The sequence below is a fragment of the Dendrobates tinctorius genome, unplaced genomic scaffold, assembly GCF_039654945.1.
Source record: "Dendrobates tinctorius isolate UK_male_01 unplaced genomic scaffold, ASM3965494v1 ptg000083l, whole genome shotgun sequence".
NCBI lineage: Eukaryota > Metazoa > Chordata > Amphibia > Anura > Dendrobatidae > Dendrobates > Dendrobates tinctorius.
The window spans coordinates 935896-957363 of NW_027361751.1; the positions used below are offsets into that span (position 1 = coordinate 935896).

General features: G+C 46.4%; 1 protein-coding gene across 1 annotated transcript in view; it reads left to right on the top strand.

Moving 5' to 3' along the window:
- The first annotated feature begins 10832 nt into the window (after nucleotides 1–10832).
- Nucleotides 10833–21468, top strand: part of LOC141097070 (baculoviral IAP repeat-containing protein 1-like) — a 102159-nt gene continuing 91523 nt past the window's right edge. The window contains exon 1 of the mRNA XM_073584042.1: nucleotides 10833–11305. The gene's annotated coding sequence lies outside the window, so the exon portion shown is untranslated. The remainder of the gene's footprint in view (nucleotides 11306–21468) is intronic.

Here is a 21468-nt window from a genome sequence, read left to right on the forward strand (position 1 = left end):
ACCTTTTCCCACATATCATGCTTCAAACATAAAGATACCAAATGTTAATTTTTGGTGAAGAATCAACAAGTGGGACACAATTGTGAAGTTGAATGAAATTTATTGGTTACTAGCTGAAGAGCCCGGCGCTGCCCGGGCATAGTAACTAACTGTGGTTAGTTGTAGCAAATTATAATTATCCTCCATCCCATAGTCCCATGCCCATAAACCCATCACACATCCTCCATCCCATAGTCCCATGCCCATATACCCATCACACATCCTCCATCCCATAGTCCCATGCCCATACACCCAACATACATATTCGCCATCCCATAGTCGAGTGCCCATATACCCATCATACATATCCTCCATCCCATAGGCCTGTGCCCATATACCCATCATACATATCCTCCATCCCATAGTCCAGTGCCCATATACCCATCACACATCCTTCATCTCATAGTCCCATGCCCATATACCCATCATACATATTCCCCATCCCATAGTCCCATGCCCATATATTCATCGTACATATTCTCCATCCCATAGTCCCATGCCCGTATACCCATCATACATATTCACCATCCCATAGTCGAGTGCCCATATACCCATCACACATCCTTCATCTCATAGTCCCATGCCCATATACCCATCATACATAGCCTCCATCCCATAGTCCCGTGTCCATATACCCATCATACATATCCGCCATCTCATAGTCCCGTGCCCATATACCCGTCATACATATCCTCCATCCCATAGTCCAATGCCCATATACCCATCACACATCCTCCATCCCATAGTCCCGTGTCCATATACATATCTGCCACCCCATAGTCCCGTGCCCATATACCCGTCAAATATATCCTCCATCCCATAGTCAAGTGCCCATATACCCATCACACATCCTCCATCCCATAGTCCCGTGCCCATATACATATCCTCCATCCCATAGTCCCGTGCCCATATACCCGTCATACATATCCTCCATCCCATAGTCCAGTGCCCATATACCCATCACACATCCTCCATCCCATAGTCAACCATTATGACATCATAATGAGCGGCGGCGGGGCTTGCGACCTATGATGACATCAGCGTCGCCATGGCAACCGTTGTGACATCATAATGAGGGGCGGGGCTTGATACGCACACACTGCTTCCCCAGTATGCAAATAGGGGCATTATGACATCACAATGAGGGGCGGGGCTTGACACGCACACACTTTTTCCCCCAGTATGTAGATAGGGGCAAAATTGTTTGGTGAATTGGAACGCGCGGGGTTAAAATTTCGCCTCACAACATAGCTTAGGACGCTCTCGGGGTCCAGACGTGTGTCAAATTTTGTGGCTGTAGCTGCGACGGTGCGGATGCCTATCCCGGACATACACACACACACACACATACACACACACATACACACATACAGTACATACACACATACATACACACTTTGAGCTTTATATATTAGATTTTAAATTTTCGTGGAAATACAAAAACTGAAAAGTGGGGCATGCAATATTATTCGGCCCCTTTAACATAATAATTTGTTGCACCACCTTTTGCTACGATTACAGCTGCAAATCGCTTGGGGTATGTCTCTATCAGTTTTGTACATCGAGAGAAATACTTGCCCAATCTTCCTTTGCAAACAGCTCTAGCTCAGTGAGGTTGGATTGAGATCGCTGTGAACAGCAGTTTTCAGCTCTTTCCACAGATTCTCGGTTGGATTAAGGTCTGGACTTTGACTTGGCCATTCTAACAACTGGATACGTTTATTTGTGAACCATTCCATTGTAGATTTTGCTTTATGTTTGGGATCATTGTCTTGTTGGAAGACAAATCTCCGTCCCAGTCTCAGGTCTTTTGCAGACTCCAACAGGTTTTCTTCAAGAATGGTCCTGTATTTGGCTCCATCCATCTTCCCTGTCACGCCGCTGCCGCGTCCCTCCTGCTTGCTGCCGCGGTCCTCGCCGGCTTCCACACCGCTGCTGCAGCCGTCCCGGTCACTGTCTGCTTCCACGCCGCGGTCCTGGCCGCCTCGGTCCTCACCACGGCTCTCCGCCCCCCGGCACACTTACCCAGCACACGCTCCTGCCCTGTTTCCTGCGCTCCGACGGGCGCGCGCCCCTGCCCGGCTTCCTGCTCTTCGTCAGGCGCGCGCCCCCTGCTTTCAGCCTGCCTATATCTTATCCGCCATCTCCGCTGTTCTCTCTCCTAGGATCTGGAAGTCCAGGGTTCCGTTCCGTCCTGTTCTGGCCTCCCAGCTGTGTCCTCCAGTCCGTGCCTGGTCCCTGCTGTCTTGCCCGTGTTCCTGTCCTGTCCGTCATCTGTGTTCCTGTCCTAGGCAGACCCTCCGCCAGCCTCTCCGGCCTCCTGTCGTGTCTCCTGTGTCCTTTCCCTGGGTACCAGCTGCCGTGGTGATAGTTACCCGCGGGTCTGCCCCTAACACTCCCTGTATAGGGGGTGGTCCACCTGGTCAGCTCACCCGTGGGAGGTTCGTTGCCACGGTCCAGCGGGTCCACTCCAGGAGTACTTCTAAAGTCTCACAGAATAATCAGGCCATGGATCCCGCTGGTACCCCAACCCCGACCCAAAAGGAACTTATGTTCCTCCGAGAAAATCAGGCAAGGATAATGTTGTTCCTCAAGTCCATGGAGTCCCGTCTATCGTCTTTGCAGGCCTCTGATCCGGGGACTGCCTCTCAGATCGCCGGCTTCCAGCAGGAGCTTGCCCTGCAGCGCGACACTCAGGCCCACATTTTGAATTATATGGCCTCGGTGGACAACCGCCTGCTAGCTCTCCAGACCACAGCTGCTGCTCCAGTTCAGGCGGCTGTTCCGCATCCGTCACCCTGTTTGGCTAAATCTCCGCGTTATAGCGGAGATCCCAAGCTGTGTCGGGGGTTTCATAACCAATGCCAGCTGCATTTTGAATTGTCGCCTCAGCAGTACCCCACCGACTGAGCCAAAGTAGCCTTTGTGGTATCCCACTTGGAGGGTGAGGCGCTGGCCTGGGTAAATCCCTTGTGGGAACGTGACGATCCGTTAGTCTCCCAGCTTGCAACCTTCCTGGAGACTTTTCGTAAAGTCTTCGATGAGCCCGGTCGCCTGGTCTCAACCACCGAGTCCTTATTCAATCTCCGCCAGGGTACTCTCTCTGTGGGGCAGTACGCCATCCAGTTCCGTACGCTGTCCTCCGAGCTTGGATGGAACAACGAGGCCCTGGTAGGGGCTTTTTGGCGCGGTTTGTCCGCTCGAATTAAAGACGAGTTGGCTGGGAGAGACACACCTACGTCTTTGGATGACCTTATTTCTCTGGCAACGCGTATCGGTTTCCAGGAACGCTCCCGCGAAGCCGCCAGGGAGAGAAGACCTCCTCGTTTTTCTCCCTCTACAGGCAGCCCTCCTCGACCGCGATTTTCCTCCACGGCTTCAGCACCGGAGCCCATGCAGGTGGACCGACTCAAACCAGTGGAGCAGCGTCGTCAGGAAATACTTACACACGGTCTTTGCCTCTATTGTGGCAGCGCCACCCATCTCCTGCGTTCCTGTCCAGTGAGGCCGGGAAACGCCTCCGCCTAGGACAGGTAAGAGAGGCCTCCCTAGGTGTCAGTGATACCTCTCTACCCTTGGCCCTCTCTGTTTTGTTAATCCTGGGTACCAAACGTTTTTCTGAGGTGGCCTATATTGATTCAGGGGCAGCAGGGAACTTCATCCAATTTGAGGCGGTAAAAAGATTGCGGATACCTGTCAGGTCCTTGGAGATTCCCCAGCAGTTAGCTTCATTCGACGGTGCTCCCCTGCGTGAGACCGTTACCTTGGTCACCGAAGAGGTGGAGTTACAGATTGGAGCCTTGCACCGAGAGAAGATAGCCTTCTTCGTACTGCCTTCATTATCCCACACCTTGCTTTTAGGTCTTCCTTGGTTAAGGATACACGAACCTGTCCTGGATTGGCGATCTGGAGACATTCTTCGCTGGGGTCAGTCCTGCCAGACTAAGTGCCTCCTTCCTGTGCAGCCTCTCAAAACTTCGCCACCTGCCTCAGGACCAGTGAGTCTGCCTTCGGCCTTCTGGGCCTTCGCCGATGTCTTCAACAAGAAGGAGGCAGAGACTCTTCCCCCGCACCGGCCATATGATTGCCCGATCGATCTTGTTTCAGGCTCTACTCCACCCCGGGGGCGAATTTATCCTTTGAATCCTCTTGAGTCCCAAGCCATGACCGAGTATGTTCAGGAAAATTTGTCCAGAGGCTTTTTCCGGAAGTCGTCTTCACCCGCTGGAGCAGGTTTCTTCTTTGTCAAGAACAAGTACCCACTTCCTCTCATCCCTGAGTTATTTGATCGGCTGCGAGGGGCACGAATCTTTACCAAACTAGATCTCCGTGGAGCCTACAATCTCATCCGTATTCGCTCCGGAGATGAATGGAAGACCGCTTTCAACACCAGAGATGGGCACTACGAATATCTGGTCATGCCCTTCGGTTTGTACAACGCTCCCGCAGTATTCCAGGAATTTGTAAATTACATTTTCCGAGACCTTCTGTACTCCTGTGTGGTAGTATATCTGGACGATATCCTCGTCTTCTCTCCTGACCTGTCCACCCACAGGAGAAATGTCCGTCAAGTATTGTTGCGCCTGAGGGAGAATCGCCTGTATGCTAAGCAGGAGAAATGCGCCTTTGAACAGTCCTCCCTTCCGTTCTTAGGCTACATCATCTCCGACTCAGGCTTACACATGGACCCAGAGAAAGTATCTGCCGTGCTCAACTGGCCGCGCCCCACGGCGTGAAGGCAATTCAGCGATTTCTTGGTTTTGCAAATTACTACCGACAGTTCATTCCTCATTTTTCCTCTCTGACTGGTCCCATCTCCTCTTTGATCCGCAAGGGAGCTAATCCTCACGTCTGGTCATCCGAAGCCGAGAATGCCTTCTTGTCTCTGAAACAAGCCTTTGCCACGGCACCCGTGCTCCATCGCCCAGAGGCTAACAAACCTTTCATCCTCGAGGTTGATGCTACCGGGGCCGGAGCAGTCCTTTCTCAGAAATCCCCCTCTGGTCGGCTTGTTACGTTCGGTTTCTTTTCCAAGACTTTCTCCACATCGGAACGGAACTATTCCATTGGAGACAGGGAGCTGCTTGCCATTAAGTTAGCCCTGGAGGAGTGGAGGTATTTATTGGAGGGAGCCGTACATCCGTTTACAATCTACACGAACCATAAGAACCTAGCTTACATTCGCTCGGCACAGACACTCAACCCTCGGCAGGCCAGGTGGTCCCTGTTCTTCGGCTGATTCGATTTTGACTTGCACTTCCGTCCCGGCAACAAGAACCTCAAGGCTGACGCTTTGTCCAGGTCTTTCTCATCCAGAGATATTGAGGAAGAACCCACGCACAGCTTGGACCCATCCAGGCTCATCACGGTGGCACCTGTCTCGCTAGTTTCGCCACCTCCTGGTAAAACTTTTGTGCCAGAGAAGGCTCGGAGACGGGTCTTACGCTGGGGGCATGCTTCCAAACTTGCAGGTCATGTCGGCCTTAAGAAGACGCTTGTCCTTGTGTCCCGCTACTACTGGTGGTCTACTCTTCTCCAGGATGTCCGAAGTTTTGTTACCTCCTGTCCGTCCTGTGCCAAAAGCAAGGTGCCCAGGCAGCTGCCCTCCGGTCTTCTACACCCGCTTCCAGTTCCTTCGGCTCCTTGGCAACACGTTGCCATGGATTTTATTCCCGATCTACCCAAGTCTGCAGACTGCACCGTCATCCTTGTGGTGGTAGACAGATTATCCAAGATGGCACACTTCATCTCTCTCCCTGGGTTACCTTCAGCGCCTGACTTGGCGAAAGTTTTCATTCATCACATCTTCCGTCTCCATGGACTGCCCCAGCATATTGTTTCGGACAGAGGAGTCCAATTCACCTCTAGATTTTGGAGAGCCCTATGCCGGTCTATGGACGTCACACTTGACTTCTCCTCATCATACCACCTACAGTCCAATGGTCAAGCAGAGTGGACTAACCAGAATTTGGTGAACTATCTCCGGCACTTTTCTAATGCCCACCAGAATGACTGGTCTGACTTACTCCCGTGGGCTGAATTCACCTTTAACAATCACATCAGCGAATCTTCTGCCAAGTCACCTTTTTATGTCGTCTACGGGCAACATCCGGGTGTACCTCTACCGGTTCCTCCTGTCTCTGGTGTACCAGCGGCTGATCTTCTGTCCGGTGATTTCTCCAGGATCTGGCAGGAGACCAAGGCCGCTCTTGAGTTAGCACATTACTGGGTGAAAAGACACGCAGACAAGGGGCGCTTGGATTCCCCACTATATCATTCGGGTGATAAGGTTTGGCTATCCTCCAAGTTCATTCGTCTAAAGATCCCTTCGCATAAACTGGGACCACGGTACATTGGACCCTTTGAGGTCTTGGCTCGTATCAACGATGTCTCCTACAAACTACGGCTTCCCGCATCACTCCGCATCCCTAATTCCTTTCATGTGTCCCTTCTAAAACCTGTCATCCTCAATCGGTTCCATGCCTCTGCTACCCAGTCACCTCCATCTGTCTCCGCTGACGATGTCTTTGAGGTTAAAGACATTTTGGCTATGAAAAAGCAAAGAGGGAGGACATTTTTCTTGGTTGATTGGATGGACTTTGGTCCCGAGGAGAGATCCTGGGAGCCTTGGGAGAATATTCAGGCTCCTTGAATTTTGGCTAAGTTTCTTTCCAGTCTGCGAAGGGGGACGCGTAGGGAGGGGGGTACTGTCACGCCGCTTCCGCGTTCCTCCTGCTTGCTGCCGTGGTCCCTGCCGGCTCCCACACCGCTGCTGCAGCCGTCCCGGTCACTGTCTGCTTCCACGCCGCGGTCCCGGCCGCCTCGGTCCTCACCGCGGCTCTCCGCTCCCCGGCACACTTACCCAGCACACGCTCCTGCCCTGTCTCCTGCGCTCCGACGGGCGCGCGCCCCTGCCCGGCTTCCTGCTCTTTGTTAGGCGCGCGCTCACACTGTGTTCAGAAGCGCGCGCACCCTCCATTCCCCCTGAAGGCACGTTCTCTCCTCACTCTGCTCTGGGAGGGGTCGTGACCCGGAAGTCCCTGACACGTTCCCTATATCAGGCCGCCTCTTCCTCCTGGCGGTGCCTGATTATCACTTGTGCCCTGCTAGTGATTCTGGCCCCACTTCCCGCTGTGCGTACCCCTGCTTTCAGCCAGCCTATATCTTATCTGCCATCTCCGCTGTTCTCTCTCCTAGGATCTGGATGTCCGGGGTTCCGTTCCGTCCTGTTCTGGCCTCCCAGCTGTGTCCTCCAGTCCGTGCCTGGTCCCTGCTGTCTTGCCTGTGTTCCTGTCCTGTCCGCCATCCGTGTTCCTGTCCTAGGGAGACCCTCCGCCATCCTCTCCGGCCTCCTGTCGTGTCTCCTGTGTCCTTTCCCTGGGTACCAGCTGCCGTGGTGATAGTTACCCGCGGGTCTGCCCCTAACACTCCCTGTATAGGGGGTGGTCCACCTTGTCAGCTCGCCCGTGGGAGGTTCGTTGCCACGGTCCAGCGGGTCCACTCCAGGAGTACTTCTAAAGTCTCACATTCCCATCAATTTTAACCATCTTCCCTGTCCCTGCTAAAGAAAAGCAGGCCCAAACCATGATGCTGCCACCACCATGTTTGACAGTGGGGATGGTGGGTTCAGGGTGATGAGCTGTGTTGCTTTTACTCCAAACATATCGTTTGGCATTGTTGCCAAAAAGTTTGATTTTGGTTTCATCTGACCAGAGCACCTTCTTCCACATGTTTGGTGTGTCTCACAGGTGGCTTGTTGCAAACTTTAAAGGACACTTTTTATGGATATCTTTGAGAAATGGCTTTCTTCTTGCCACTCTTCCATAAAGGCCAGATTTGTGCAGTGTACGACTGATTGTTGTCCTATGGACAAACTGTCCCACCTCAGCTGTAGATCTCTGCAGTTCATCCAGAGTGATCATGGGCCTCTTGGCTGCATCTCTGATCAGTCTTCTCCTTGTTTGAGATGACAGTTTAGAGGGACGGCCCGATCTTGGTAGATTTGCAGTGGTATGATACTCCTTCCATTTCAATATGATCGCTTGCACAGTGCTCCTTGGGATATTTAAAGTTTTGGAAATCATTTTGTATCCAAATACGGCTTTAAACTTCTCCACAACAGTATCACGGACCTGCCTTTTGTGCTCCTTGGTCTTCAAGATGCTCTCTGTGCTTCAAACAGAACCCTGAGACTATCACAGAGCAGGTGCATTTATACGGAGACTTGATTACACACAGGTGGATTATATTTATCATCATTAGTCATTTAGGACAACATTAGATCATTCAGAGATCCACAATGAACTTCTGGAGTGAGTTTGCTGCACTGAAAGTAAAGAGGCCGAATAATATTGCACGCCCCACTTTTCAGTTTTTGTATTTCCACAAAAATTTAAAATAACCAATAAATTTCGTTCAACTTCACAATAGTGTCCCACTTGTTGTTCATTCTTCATCAAAAATTTACATTTGGTATCTTTATGTTTGAAGCATGATATGTGGGAAAAGGTTGAAAAGTTCCAGAGAGCTGAATACTTTCGCAAGTCACTGTAACGGTTGCTTAACTAGACAGTCTTTTGTTAACAGATTCACTTATCGTTGCTCTGCAGCTCTTCACACTCTGAAGGTCCAGTGGATTGTAGAATGCCGGCAGAGGTTGGTATAGCATCTTCAGATGTCCCCGCCCAACACACGGTCCTGCGGTTTAGCCCACTGAGTCCCTAGTCCATGTAACTGTGGAGCAAAGGGATAGAGCTCTCCACAAGGTTCCACTCGGCACGTATCTCTCTGGACAGCCGCCGTCACCTGAATGGCTGTGCTGCAATGCTCTGCCCGGCGTGCGTCTCTGTGCGTCAGCCGACACCTGGGCGCCTATGCTGCGATGCTCTGTCTGTCATGCATTCCACTGCACACCCGATAGGGGGGAGTGTCTCACACTGCTGCCCTGTCTCTGCACGCTGCGGCCTATCGCTCTCCTCACTGCAGCCGTGGTCTACACCTGTTCAGCGTTTTGGCAGGAAGCCCCCTCGTGTTCCCTTTTAACTTACTTTTGCTGGCCACGCCCCCCTCACACAGGTTGCCGGCTCGCTCCGTCTGCAATCTCATTCCCTCCAGCAACAGGAGGTTCGGCCCCAGCAGTTCCTGACCCGGCGCTTCAGCAATCCTTGCAACCCGGTACTCTCTTCTACATTCCGACATACCTTTCACTTGTGCTTCTTCCTGGGGGCGATTATATAAATTGCAAACTCGCAACCTCAATTATGCTCTAATCTGTCCTTGCACCAAAGTGTATGTGGGCCAAATGTCTCAGGAATTACGCAGGAGGATTCAGCAGCATATTTCCAACATTCATCTCGCTAAACAGGATTTAATTAGAGGGAAAAACATTTCCACAAGTGGCCTCTCATTTTTAGGATATACTTGGGGGCAAACCCAAAGGACTTAGGGTAGTGGGCTAACAAAAAGTGCAACCCAATTTTTGATGCACTGATTATACTAGTGAAGTTTTAAAGTTAAAGTCAAGGTGGATTTTTAACTTGGATTAAGTAGCCCCTAAGGGAATTACTGAAGACCTATCCTTCACTGACTTCATTGTCAAATAGGCTTCTCTCATGTCTATATCCTATATTATTTTATTCAGCCTCAGTAAAGTTTCCAGTGATTTCCCTTGGACATGTTTTTGTATTTTTGTACATTTTCTTTTTTGTCATTTGTGTTGTCTCCTTTATTTTGTTGGCACCAGCACTTTTTTAAGCACTTTTTGCTCATCACAATATTTTTGTTTGTGTAATTGTCTTTTTTTGTCTCGCATTGTTTGTATGTCTTTGATCTATTTGATCATGATTGCTATTTTTATTTGAAGATTTTTTATTGATGTTCCTGTGGAACACATTTTCTGCACATCTTTCTTATGCACATAAATTTTCTTTTTTAATGCAGATTTTTTTTATTTTTTATTTTCTCTGGCTGACCCATTTGGTCTTTTGGTATACCAATTATATAATAAGCCTACCTGTCTTGATGTGACTGACCGACATTCTTCCTTTGGGTATTATGGTTACATCTTATACCTATTCACCTTGACATTATACTTACCCACATGTAGACAACCCCTTTAAGAGTTTTACCAGCATTTCTCAAACGCAAGTGTAAAGAGGAAGACCGGGCTGCGGGTACCTGCATTATGCTGGACCTGGAACTGTCGAAGCTGCGTCCAGTGTTGACAGGGGGAAAGAATGGAGTGCCGAACAGGTCCCATGACCCGGTGAGAAGGGGTGTGGCTAAGCCAGGCAGTGAGCAGGAAGCATGGGAAAGAGTTCGGAGTTTCCCACCGGCAGTGAGAGCGGAGGCAGGTGTGCAGCTTGCTCCGCAGTGAGAGAGTGAGCGCGGAGCTGTGCCCCGGCAGAACTTGCGTGAATGCTCCGGTGAGATAATGTGTATGCAGAGCGCCGTGTGTCCGGCTAAGCAGAGTGCAGAGTGGGGGCCAGGTGCAGGACTCTGAGGTGCGTTCCCCATTTCTGATAGACGCGCAGTAGCACCCGTGTTGGACGGAGACTCCTGCAGCGATCCCCAATTCGGCTGCACAGATTTATGGACTAGGGGCTCAGCAGGCAAAACCGGTGACCGCCCGTTGCCGCCAGAAGCTGGACCGTGATTTGTTGGGATCCACCTGAGGACACCATGCGGTACACCATCTCCCATCAGACTGTATGTGGCTGAGGATCAGAGAAGACTACGATAAGTGTCGATTAAATATCAGACTGTCGCATTAACTCTTTACCTCCATTGATTCTTGTTTATCGTTTATTAACTCCCTGCGAGGAGATCATTTTCATCCGTTTGTTAAATATTAAGTAATATTGTTATACAGCATTGTTCTACAAGCCCTGTGTTACTGCATTTCTGAACCTGCTTACACAAGACCAGGTAGAAGATTACAGGTGATGACAAAGAATTCACAGACCCATATGACATATTTTCCTATATACAAACAAGATTATTCCTCCTCCACTCTCCATAGTCCAAAAGTCGCTCTGTGGATGATGTAATCCTGTTAATGATATATTGAACTTTTATAGGTGTTGTGAATCATATCACACTTCTCTCCTCTTTTGCTGAAACCAAACCATACCAGTAAATTTTCCTTCCTCATCACAACTGTCATGTGATTGCGAGGAAGAACTGCTGAGCATTATACATCTCTAAAGTTTCTTGGAAGGATGAGCACACTGCTATTACTTTGCTCTTGGTAGAAATTCTCCTTTTGGTAAGTACAATGTGTGAATATTGTCTATTTGTTTTCATTAGATGTTCCCTGATCATAATCAATAAATAGTTTAGTGAATAGCTGGACGATTACAGTTTTACTCGGATTGATTAATTGGAAGATTGGGATTGGTTGGCTTTTTCTTGCTTTATTTGATAGTGCATTGTTTATTCTGGATAAGATGTACCATATTTAAAAGCTATACAAAGACTAAATGGATGGTTTTATCTAGTAATTTTGCATATAAATCTAATGTGGAAGAAAGTGAGCAATAGTGCAAATTTTATTATATTTTTCTGGACAGCTGACCAAACAATCTCAGAAACCTAAAATGTTTTACAGACATATGGGATCATAGGGGTCACAAAACTCCCCAATAAACCAAAGTAATTCCAAGAAATACCACTAACTACAGATGACCATATTTATGGTGAATAAAGGCCATGCTATTTATTAATAATAAGTTACATAATAATGAACCATTAAATATTTAAAAACCAATAAAATCACATATTAAATTATTCATTAAAATTACCAATAACTCAGAATAAAACGCTGTCCACCCAGCCTTAGCTGAGCGACCACCCAACTAATATAAAAAGCGAATTGTAACAATGACCAGCTAAGGGTGGAGAGCTGCCTCCATCAGACTCACCAACTGTTACTGAGACTGAAGATTTCTGTTTCCTGCAAATTGATGATCTGCCATTCAGAAATTTATTTTTTAACAGCCCTTCCACTCGATCTCAAGCTATGGCGACTTGATAGATGAACAATCTGTAGGAATATCGATCTTGTACAAGCCCAACTATGTACACCACTGTCTTCTCCACCGTTATCATGATAATACCAAGCCATTGGGTTGTTGGTCTTCCTCTTCTCCTTGTTCCTTCAATTCTTCCAACCATAATGTTCTTCTCCAGTGATTGCTCTCTCTATTATGTGTCCAAAGTAGGCAAGTCGTAGTTTGGTGATCCTTGATTCTTTTTCGACAAGTCCAACCTTCCTGAAAATAGCTTCTGAATGTAAATTAACCCCTTTCCCACCTCAGACGTATCAATCCATCCCTGTGACCTGGGTCTTATTGACCTGGGACGTATGGATACGTCCCGGAGATTTTGCGAGCACACATGCTAAGTGTCAGCTGATTCTGACAGCTGACACCCAGGACTCAATGACAGGAGCGATCCTGCACTGCTCCTGGCCCTTTAACCCCCTAAAAATGGAGTCCAGATTAACTTTGCTGCCTCACTATAGTGAATGGATCCCTTGTGGGGTTTTATTTGAATCACGTCACTCTGAGATTTATATGGAAACCCCAAAGTAAGTACTTAGTGCAGAGCGCCAGCTAAATGTGATCCTAAATGTTATGTAAACAAAAGCTTCAACTCAATCCACAAAAAAGCAATTCCCGACACAGATCAATCACCTGTCAATGGAAATATAGGGGGCTTCCACGTTACTGGTAGCACAAAGGCTCTGGAAAGGCAATATGGCTCCTCGCTCCTCAAAAGAAATTCAGCAAATTCTGTGCTTCCAAATGCCCCCCTCCCCCCTGTGCCTCACAGTGTGCCTAAACCACATATAGCGTCCACGTTTGGCACTTCTGTAGTGATGAGAGCCCGCATAATATATGGGTGCGTGTCTCCAGAAGAATGAGCTAGGCATAACATTCTGGTCATTAAAATGTACTGACAACTACAGCATACTGGTCACTACAACAGCAGTTTGCAGTTTTCACTTGGCAACATACACTGCTGCTTGTTTCTGGAAAACACCCATGGAGTCAAAATTGCCACTACACCTGTAGATAAATTGGGATATAATTTCCAAAATGAGGTCACTTGAGGGGGATTCTGATCTTCTAGCAATTAGGGCCTCTCTATATGGAGTCCCAAACTATCTTAAGAAAATCTGCACTCCAGGAGGCAAATAGCACTCCATCCCTCCTGTGTCTCACCTTCTGGCTAAGTGGTACTGTACAGTTACATATGGGGTTTTGCCGCGTTCAGTAGAAATTTTAGGACAAATTATGGTGCCATTTTTACCCACTTGTGTGAAAATGTAAAATCTGGTGGTAAAAATGCAGTTATTTTTTTCTTCACAGCCCAAAGTTATAAAATTCTGTTACACACCTGTGGTGTCAATATGATCACTGCACCCCTAGAATTTGTTGAGAGGTGTAGTTTGTAAAATGTGGTCACTTATGGGGGTCCTGCCGTTCTGCAAGTCAGGGGCTCTCCCAGTGTATGAATGGCATCAGCAAACCATAACAGTAAAATTTGCACTATTGTATGGTGCTCCGTCCCTTCTGATCTTTGCACCGTGCCTGAAAAACATTTCCTTATTACATGAATGGTACTGGTTCACTCAGGAAAAAATGAAACTCAGTTTGTTGTAAAAAAAAATTTCCTATTAGCCCTTAGAAAAATTAAAAACTTGGGGCTAAAACAACATTTTAGTGGTAAAAATGTAATTTATTCTTTTTTCACTGCTCAGTGGTAAAAAATTCTTTAAAGGGAATCTGTCACCCCATTTTAGCCCTATCAGATGCCGGCACCGCCATCAGGGACTTATCTACAGCATTCTGTAAGGGTACTGTCACACTTAGCGATGCACCAGCGATCCCGACAAAAGATATGACGCGGTCAGGATCGCTGGTGCATCGCTAAATGGTCGCTAGCTGCCACACAGGCAGATCTCACCAGCGACATAGCAACAGTCGGCGGTCGCTACTTACCTGTCAGACGAGCCGATCCGGACGTCCTCCCGCCCGCGTCCACGCGTCGCTCGTCGGCGCCACAGGAAGCCCAGCAGGAAGCTGACGACGAGAAACGGTCCAGGACGTTCTCGCGCAATCAGCGATAACCAGCGGGGCAGCAGGTCGGAGGTAAGTATCAGACATAGCGATATCGCTAGCAATATCGCTATAACATCACAAAACCAGCGACGTTATAGCAATATTGCTAGCGATATTGCTTAGTGTGACAGGCCCTTTATGCTGTAGATAAGCCTCCGATGAAACCTGAAAGATAAGAAAAACAAGTTAGATTACACTCACCCGGGGGGCGGTTGGTGTTGCAGTCTGGTTCAGTGCCTCCCATCTTCATACGATGCCGTCCCTTTAAGGCACATGAGGTGTCAAAATGATCACTGCACCCCTAGATGAAATCACTGGGGAGTGCAGTTTTTAAAATGAGGTCACATATGAGAGTTTCTGTTGTTCTGGCACCTCAGGGGCTCTGCCAATGTGATATGGCACCCTCAAACCAGTCCAGCAAAATCTGAACTCCAATGTGTGCCTTCTGAGTTTTGCAGTGTGCCTAAAAAGTAGTATTCCCTCCACATACGGGGTATCAGCGTACTTAGGAGAAATTGTACAACAAGATGTATGGTGCAATTCCTGTTGCCCTTATGAAAATGCAAAATATGGGGCTAAAATAACGTTTTTGTGGGCAAAAATGTGATTTTTTTTATTTTCACAGCTCAACAGTATAAACTTCTGTGAAGCACCTTGGGGTTCAAGGTGCCCACCACACATCTAAATACATTACTTGAGGGGTGTAGTTTCCAAAATGGGGTTACTTGTGGGGGGGTTTCCATTGTTTAGGAACATCAGGTGCTCTCCAAATGGGACATGGCGTCAACTAATGATTCCAGAAAATTTTACATTAAAAAAATCAAATGATGCTCCTTCCCTTCCGAGCCCTGCCATGCACCCAAACAATAGTTTTCTCCCACATATGAGGTATCAGCATTCTCAGGAGAAATTGCACAATAAATTGAATGGAGCAATTTCTCCTGTTATCGTTATGAAAATGCAAAATTTGGGGCAAAAATAACATTTTTGTGGGGAAAATGTGATTTTTTTATTTTCAGGGCTCAACGTTATATACTTCTGTAAAGCACCTTTGGGTTCAAGGTGCTCACCACACATCTAAATACATTACCTTAGGGGTCTAGTTTCCAAAATGGTGTCATTTGAGGGGGATTTTCACTGTTTAGGCACATCAGGGGCTCTCCAAATGTGACATGGCGTCCGCAAATTGTTCCAGCAAATTGTGCATTCATAAAGTCAAATGGTGCTCCTGATGTAAAATAGATATGTGGGAAATGTTAGCAATTAACTATTTTGGGTGACACCTCTCTAATTTAAGGGCATAAGAATTCAAAGTTTGAAAATTGCAAAATTTTTGCCAAAATTTCCATTTTTTTTTAACAAATAAATGCAAGCTATATCGAAGAAATGTTACCCTATCACAAAGTACAACATGTTGTAAAAAAAAAACAGTCTGAGAATCAGTGGGATCCGTTGAAGCGTTCCAGAGTTATGACATAATAAAGAGACACTAGTCAGAATTGTAAAAATTGGCCCGGTCATTAACGTGCAAACCACCTTGGGGATTAAAGGGGTTAAGGAGAAATGGTGACAGTATGCAACCTTGTCAGACGCCTCGCTCTGCTTTTGTAACATCTGCCAGTGTCTCCACCTGGTTCCCCTTCTCCCACCATATGGGGACGCTGTCTTACTCACCACGACAGTGTCCTCATGGTTTCCCTCCTCCCTTGTGCACACTGCACTGTTTTCCAGCGGCATGCCTAGTGTGTGTGCTTCCCTGCTCTTAAAGGGGCAGCGAACGCACATGATAAAATGTCCCCAGATAGCAGCTGGGGTGCATTTAGTAAAAGTGATTGCCTACAAGGTGTCTCCCAGCTAATAGGGAGGTGCCTGAGCAAACACAATAGTTTAGTCTAAGTAGTGTTGGTGTGTGCCACTGTATGTTGCCAAGTCCCCCATCCTTAGTCTGTTAAAGTTATTACTGTATCCTGTTTTTCCGTTAGCCTAGTTTAGTTTATCCATGTTCCTGTGACCACTTTGGTGGTATTCTAATCCTGAAACCGCATCTGAGGTACCTATACCCGGTCTCCTGGTCCTGGGGTAGCCAGCTCAAGAATTATTTCCTGATATCTACGTGTGTGAACAATAGCCTGTCTTCAGTGTCCAAGTAGTCCATGCAGTTCGTAAGTCTCTGTTGCCTACTTGTCAGGGACCATGGTCACATCTCCCTGTGTTAATGAACCCGACCCCTGGGATCTGCAGCTGCAGTACTGGCACCTGCCTAGTAGTGGTACATGACAGCTACCTGCAGCCCATTCTGTTTCCACCATCAGGAACTCCAGCAAAAACCAGGTAGCCGCTTAGCTACGCCCCTTCCTAGGCATTTCTGGCCCTGTGGTACAGTGGGTCCACAAACTATATGTACCACTTGTGGGCGTGACAACTTTGAACCAAGCCAAGTCACTGTGTTCAATTTGGACTGTTGCTTCGTAGTCAATGTAAAAGTTTCTAATGATGCTGATCAGATGGTTCTCACACCCATATCCTTCATGGCTTTCCAATCAACATAGTTGAAGGCTTTGCTGTAATCGATCAAGCAATAATAGATCTCCTTGTATTCTTTGACCTTTTCTATTATCCATCTAATGTCAATAATCACATCCTGCTTGTTCCTCTGGTAGTTCTTTGTCAAAGTAATGCTGTAACCATCTTTGTAGGATCTTCGGTAGAATTTTGCTGCCATAAAGTATGAGTGGAATAGCTCCAGAGATTCTACAGTCAGTAGCATCTCCCTTCTTCGGTATAGTATTAAAATCAGAAATCAGGAAACTGTCACCAAAATGTGTCCGTCAACTGATCGACTACAAGAATAAAGTAGAAGATGAGAACCACTAATCCCCCCAATGGGAGGAGTGAATAAGACCAAACCATAGCTAGTCCTAAGGTAAAAATAGGAGAGAGGAGTATAAAGGATAATATAAATTAACCAAAGAACCTCAAATCATGTAAAATCAATAAAGAAAATGATGACTGCGGTGTAGGGCGCCAGGATGAATGGGATGAAGGACACCACAAATCCATGAGTCCCCTACGCTAATGCTATTTGCTCTAAAGGTGAGCCTATTCATTTGAAAACCATAATAAATCTTAAATATTTTACATGATATTTGTCTACAGCTCATAATTCTGATATGTATACATCACTATGGGTTATGGCAGGTATCTCAGACAAGCGACTAGGGGGTCACATACATCCCCCAAGGCAGTCATGTTCAGCCGGGGGGACACTGGAGCTCCCAAAACTTCCTTGGGACAACAGAGAGCAGGCTGAAGGAGGAGTGTGTTGGCACCTCTTAATGACATCACACCGAAGCACAAAGCGAATGCATCAGAATGGAGGCGTCACTTTCCCGCAATTCTGGAGCACTGGTGGTAGTATGTCACATTCTGCTCCCTAGCAAAAACGTCACCATCATCACTGAGATTCAGCTGTATATCATAACTGACATCATGATGCAATGGCCACAAATGATATTAGCACAGACTGTGGGCATTTAACCCCTTAGATAACAATGTCAATAGCGAGAGTGGTATTTATTAGGTTATCTAAGAGAGGGGCTCTCTCTTTAAGCCTATCGGCAAACCGGCTGGTGCCAGCAGTTGCCATGACTGCCTGAAGCCTAGTAATGACCTTCAGTTCGACCAGCCATGGTGGGCTCTAAGGCCCTGCAATACCCAGGTGAAGTATCAGTGTAAAACTGCCATATCTAATATCTTGTAGTTGAGAAGTATGGGTGGATAATAGATCAGGCAGGTAAAAGTTAAATAAAACTTTTAAACTTCTAAAGTAAAACTTTCCATATATGCAGTAGTCTAAAAAGGGGAAACATGTCAAACTGAAAACAAAAAACATAAAGTATGAAAAACTAACGGAAAAACATTTTTCTACTAAAACCAATGTTTTACGTAGAAAAAAAGTACACATTTGGCATCTCCATATGATAAACATCGTAATAAAAAATAAATAAATAAAAAACATGCAAGAAACATATCTTTTCATTATACTGACACACAAAAAATGGAATGAAAAGTGATCAAAAAGTTGTACAGAAAAAAATATTTTATCACTGAAAACGTTATCTCATTCTGCAAGGAATATGGCCCATCAAACTTGTATTTTTTCTAGGTCCGGCCCATTTACCCAGGTGAACCTGAGACCCCTTGAGTTATAGGGAGATAAGTTATTGTGCTGATCCGAAGTACTGGTAGCATTAGGCTGTAGCTAAACTACTTCCACTGTGGGTCATTTTTAGTTTCTGTGTTTTTTCTCCTTCTCTTCTTCCAAACAGCCATAACTTTTTCATGTTTTCACTTTCTCAATATTCTTTTTACCATAATGTACTAAAAACGGTTTAAAAAATGCAAATAGGATGAAATAGTGAAATCTCTTCTTTTCTTCCATTGTTTTTTGGGTTTTGCTTTTACAATGTTCCTTGCATGGTAAAAATGACCAAACACTTCCTGTTCTGGCGCCGCCATGTGCAGACACATGTGAGGGAGCTTCCACTGACCGCCGCAACTACTCTGCATTTACACAGAGCCCTGACTCACAAAAGGTACTGGAATAATCGTGAGACCATCCGGCACTGTCCACAACATGGATCGGTTTATCACAAGAGGCGCAGGGAAAGAGCAGAGGGAGGAGGAGGCCTGCAGAGTGGGAGCACAGTAATGGCGACGGAGACACAGGCACAAATAGGGCAAGCACATGAGGAGATAGAACGGGAGGAGGAAGCCCCAGAGAAAGAAGGAAATTTCAGCCAGGGGGAGACAGTGGAGGCAAGAGGCACATTGGAAACGCAGCTACATGCTCATCGCTCATAAAACTTTAAACAGCTAGCAAAAGAAATGGCTTCATACCTTGCTGAAGACTTGGGCAGTGGCTGACATGATCCAATCTACCACTAAAGAGCTGCAAAGCAAGATGACTCATCAGGAGCAGAAACTGCAGGAAGACGAGCAGAGAATCTCTGAGGAGGAGGACAAAGTTATTTAGCTAGAAAAACAAGTCAGTGACTTAAGAAACAAGCCTTCTACACTGCGGATAAACTAGAGAATCTGGAGACCAGGTCCCGCAGAAGTAATCTAAAAATGATAGGCCTCCCAGAGACAATAAACACACAGCAGCTAAATGATATCTATGAGGTGGAATTGCCAAAAGCACTGGGACTGTCACATAACTGCAGAGTGGAGCGTGCACACAGGATAGGCTCCCCCAGAGAGGCCTCTGAGACTGAGAGGGGCAGGAATAAACTGAATAACAAGGAAGCTCAGAGACCAGCCAGGCAGTGGCAAAGTACTTGAACTTTAAATATAAGGAAGAAATACTCAGGGCTTATAAAGGAAGAAGACGACCACTGATAATTCAGGGACATAAAGTCCTTTTATTTGGAGACTATTCAGCAGAGGTGACACGGAGAAGAAGGGCATTCAGCGAAGCATGCACTCTATTGTTTAAATGTAACATCAGATTCCAGCTAAACTACCCAGCAACGCTGCGTTTTAGGACAAGAGATGGTGTGATGAGGTCATTTCCAGATCCCAAGGAGGCCATGAAAATTATGTCCGGGCAGCAACCTTCATCATCTGGCCAACAATCACCTGATAATACCAGCCCGCCGAGAGAGGAGACAGGTGGAGATGCTGAGGACGAGAGGGGGAGACCCTATCCGTATAGCCTGAGGTCAGATTTGCATTTGGAAGGAGATAATGAAAGAGAGACAATGGCTAAGGAGCAAAGAACCCCAATGACAAGGGCGTTCAGAAAGAACAAAACAAGACAGAATGCTAATACTCTGGAATGCTCTACCCCAAGAAATTAGGACTAACCACAATTTGCATAGTTTTAGGCGCTCCCTCAAAACACATTTGTTCAGAGCGGCTTATCATGTTCACTAATCAAAGTCATTCTCTGTGTAAGTGTGCGTGTGTAGCCCATTCACTATCTCCATCCATCCTTCACTCCCTCAAGATGGCTGGACCTTCATTGTAAATATACAATTGTAAATACACACCTGTACTTTGTATCTCCCCCACCTCATTGTAGATTGTAAGCTCTCACGAGCAGGGTCGTCTTATTTCGTCTTATTTTACTTTAATTATTGTATTGTTAACGTTGTTACTTATGACTTGTGTTTTCAAACTGTTAAACTGTAAAGCGCTGCGGAATATGTTAGCGCTATATAAATAAAGATTATTATTATTATTATTAAGTGACCTAATACTTATGAGATTGTGTCAAGATTTATCCTGGGGTCAGCATAAGTGAAAAGTATGACTGGAATACCTCACATGTTAATATAAAGATGGAAGGGAGAAATTTTTGTGGTCCAGGTTGAGCTACAGAAAGACTACTTACACTCCCAATCACCTAAAATAGGAAGACATACAGTAAAAAGGGATATCATCTGTGAACCACTTGGTGGTGTACAAAACTTACAAATTTATAGGTATATTCACCCGACCGGGTCAATATCAGACGGAACTATGTATGTTCAATGATGACTACAGGACAGCTGGTGGAGAGATCCCCCCTTCTCCTATTTCTTTTTTTTTTCTTTTTTTCCCATCTTATTTATTTTCACAGGTTCTGTTGGACCTAACGGAGAATTTGGGGTGCTGATTTAATTGGTCTGCAAGCTGATCATACTGGCTGACGGTGAATTTGTGACTTCCAGGTTTATGGACATTGTGAGGTTTTCACAACAAAAAGACATTCAGTATATAAAGTTGGGATAATGATGACCAGATGTGATGTATATACTAGGTAGAAGACAAGATCTTCATTGAATGTTGATGGGAGTATTTTGTGTTAAATTAAGATATCTTCCAGGGGGAAAGTATCATACAAATGCTAGGTTCACATTGGGAGATATTGCTTGGGAGGATGAAGGGGGTGAGAGTAAAGTATTTTTATACCTCTCTGACATCAAAAAGGAGAGATGGAGAAGGACTTTAAGATAATATGGTTGTGAGTATTAAGATGTTAGGAAATTGATATGATAATATCAGAGACACCGCACTACACTTGCTCATAGAGGCAGTGCGCGTGTCCTGAGTACAGAAGCAGTGCTAAAAGATACCTGGGGAGCAGGGCAGCAGAGGTGACCAGGCGTGCTTCAAGCTAATAGTGTCAGGGTCCAGTCAGCGCCGGAAAGTAAAGAGGCATAGGACTTGCGGACACTGAAAATGAGCAAGCTGGCACAGGACCTATGGGGGCGGGGCTTAGCGTCCTGCTTTCAGATATGACAGGACACCATACAAC